Genomic DNA, 3537 nt, shown 5'->3' with positions numbered 1-3537 from the left:
ATTAAAATTAACCTCGGTTGTCTAGGGTAAACAATGGAAATAAATTTAGCGGATGATGATTATGTACCCTGAATTTGGATTTGAATGGTGGATGTTTCCTTAAGCATCATTTCATATTGTTTTTGGTTGCTGATAGACTTCAGATGTTCTTTAGCTATGCTTCTGACCTCTTTTAATAAATCAAGATAAAACTTGGTACTCCTCTGCATTACATGTCCTCTGTGGTTATATTCTAGTGTCACCAGTATGCAAATGTTACTAAAGCAACATAAGAAGTTCATGACTAATATATGTACACCACACAGAAGATAAGCAAAGAATGATCATAATAATACTTTCTGATTACTATTCAGTCAAGCTTGTAAAATCAGCACAAGGCAAGAAGAACACAACTGGGAGTAGGGAATACTTTTCAAATTAAAGTTTTAAACTAGAAGACTAGACAAGACTAGAGTGCTAGAGTTGGATTGAACTTTCTACAGCAATCACACCGCTAAACCTTCAGCTTAGCAATTACTAAAGAGACTAAAATGTTTTTCGGAAACAACAAAACCCAAGCTATGCTCAATTGCAACTCCCATCACTCATGAAGTTTATCCATGAAGTTGATCCATGTAATATATCCTGACAAAAAAATTAAGGAAAGAAGCTCTCAATATCCATGGAAGGAGAACCAGTTTGTTCCATTCTGATTGCGCGGAGTAAAATTTTTTATCTTTCTTTTTCCTGCAATGATGGACAAAGAAATAACAATTACTTACGACTGACTCATAATTTTGAAAGTTATATTGGGGTTAAATATATATTTTGGTTAAGCATATAAGAGAAAGATATACCACTCACCGGACCGGTATAATCCATAAAATCGGTACAGTAGACCTCTGCTTCTTCAAACTTTTTCTGCTCTCTGAAGTATTTAGCAAGAAAGAAGAGAGTTTCAACCATATTGGGTCCTTCCCTCTCTTCAACGCTGTAATCCGGTTTGATCTGTAGCCAATCTAGCTACTACATGGTAATTTGTGACCTGAACAGGCAAAGGATTGGCAGCTTTAGTATTAGGAAAGTAGAAGGTCATTACGAGATACGTACTTATCTGGAAGAGGGTGCGTCTATCTAGATATATCAAACTTAGACCAGAATTTGTTACACAACCTAAAAGAATGCTGATGCAAGTGTATGTAAATACTACTAGAACATTGTTGTAAGTACAACACAGATGAACAATGAACCTTTTCCGCTACTGAAGTCAACCAAAAGCCACTAACGTTCATCCCTAACACAAGGCACCATGGGCCTCTAAACATAAAGGCATCCCTATATCAGATTTGTTGCCATCTTGAATTCACTAGTAAATATTAGAGGAGAATTGGTAACACTGAACTTCTAACCAAAGAACACTTTGGACCATACCTTTCACAAAGCACAATGCCCTCAAATAGAAGCTATAAATTTATGAAATAAAAATTTCATATATCAGACTTGTGGTCATCTAATAAAGCTATACATATATGCTATGCTATATCATAATATAAAGATCAGTGTATATCGTGTACAGCAAGCAAGCATAGTGCAGTGTGGTGAGCATGGCAATGGCATGGTGCTACTGTTGTGAATGGCAGTATGGCCCAATTGTACAGCATAGTTACTAATGATTTTACTCTATCAATGTAAATGATTTGTTTTCAGAGTGAAATTGTCAAATGCACATACGCAGTGCTGTGACCAAAGCAACCAGATTTGGGGATCATATTAGATAATCTAATATATATTGGCCATATTGTTTATCTGCTACTTAACAGATCAATCGCCGGTCAGCTAGAGTTAAGGTCCTAAAATCATGACTCCAAGTAGTATAATCCAAACTGAGTCCCTTTAGGAAGCCTTGATAGCATGTAAAGTTTAAGCAGATGGCAGTGTAGATGGAAAAGATCAAGATATTTGCTTACAATGTGATCCCAAATGAAGCCTGAACCTGTTCCTTCAACTTTGCGTTAGGAGAACCTTGGGGCTTTAGGCTATCTCAATGTCTTCCTGCAAACAAAGCATGTACAAGCGGACTGAGCTTCGACGCTATTCTCTCTGGGTTTCCAATTCCAGATCAAGACTGTATCTTCGAATTCTTTCGAAATGATTCGACTATAACTACGAATCCATCGAACCACGGCTTGAGACCCGTTTGGGGATCAATGTCTGGCAAATCTCCGTTTTGTCCTTCAGTCAAACAGTAAAATCAAGCAGTTACTGTGACGAGCTGAAGTTACAAAACTGCCCCTCCGTTGACGACTTCGTCTAGAGTACCGTACCACGCGAGTAGTCCAGCTTTTACCCCTATTTATATATTAAACAGATTTTGACCCAATATACAACCACTTTTATTCTTGATCCAACAAGTTTAGGGTTTAAACCCTAAACAAGTTAGTCAGTGAAGAAAGATATCGTTTCTGCAGAATTCATACACATAGAAACTCTACTCATGCAATATATGCACATACACTTTCACACATAATAATGCATTTTTTGGGCAATATATACACATTAATTCATATGCACTTGCAATATAATGCATTTTTTGGACAATATATACACATTAATTCATATGCACGTACTTGCAATATATGCATTTTTTTTTTTTTTTGATAATAATGCAGCACGGAAAATTTCATTAATCAGAAGCCAGAATGGCGCGGATATGCCCTCTCTTGCTAAACGTTTGGGCAAGTTAAGGACTTAGCATGCTAGTACCATTCATTACAATCTTGTTCATCACTTATTTCTAAATAAAAGAAATATTGACGAAATAAAATCCTACGCTGCATGAAAACCAAAACAATTAATCAAAGTTCTAAACTTAGAGAACTAAGCTAAAAAACTTGTTGTCGTGGACTAAACTAAAAGCCCAATTCACTTAGACGTGTACCAAAGCTAAAAGCCCAGCCCACTTAGTAGTCCAAAGCAAAAAAGACATGTTCCAAAGCCCATAGTCTAAAGAACTAGGTTAGGCATGACCCACCATCCACACGCATGTCGTCGTCGTCTCAGTGTCACCAACCGACTCTCTGTCGCGTCACACCACGCGTTTCAAGCCCAATCGTTTCCGCTTGCGCAGATGATGATCCCAACCAACTGCATCTCCCACTACCAAACCATCGCACAATTTGATTCCAATAAGATCGATTTAGAAGCATGACTTCGCCGCCGACGAGTGTCGTACCACCAACCCACCTTTGATCTAGAATCACATCGGCAGACAAACATAGAGATGAAGATCAGTCAACATACCCATGAAAGAAGCCAAAAACGCAGGCCAAGATCGGCTACACCCCAAGCGAAGAAACACCCTTAAGCTCTTGAGACCATATTGGATCTCATCCGGCAGTAGACCCTATGCCCGGGCGAGGCCGGAGGCAAGTGCAACCAGATGAGATAGGTTGCACGATCTTGAAACTCGAGTTTTGAGGTCTTAGCGATTTTTTTTTCTTTCTGTGATTGGAGATTACATTGTTGTGACATGGATTAGTCTTTATTACATGTTATGTT

The 3537-nt window shown here is 38.2% G+C and overlaps 1 non-coding gene across 1 annotated transcript; it reads right to left on the bottom strand.

Annotated features, from left to right (window-relative positions):
• Nucleotides 1-399: 399 nt before the first annotated feature.
• Nucleotides 400-2140, bottom strand: LOC101295594. The gene is made up of 3 exons (XR_184101.1): nt 1947-2140; nt 844-1024; nt 400-726 (listed from the first exon to the last, which is right to left on the bottom strand). It is a non-coding gene; the product is annotated as an uncharacterized LOC101295594 (transcript).
• Between the last annotated feature and the right edge of the window lie 1397 nt (nt 2141-3537).

Source organism: Fragaria vesca, linkage group LG2 (genome assembly GCF_000184155.1).
Source record: "Fragaria vesca subsp. vesca linkage group LG2, FraVesHawaii_1.0, whole genome shotgun sequence".
In the NCBI taxonomy this organism is placed as follows: domain Eukaryota; kingdom Viridiplantae; phylum Streptophyta; class Magnoliopsida; order Rosales; family Rosaceae; genus Fragaria; species Fragaria vesca.
The sequence above is the reverse complement of the archived record's forward strand: the minus strand, read 5'-3'. Positions and strand labels throughout refer to the sequence as shown.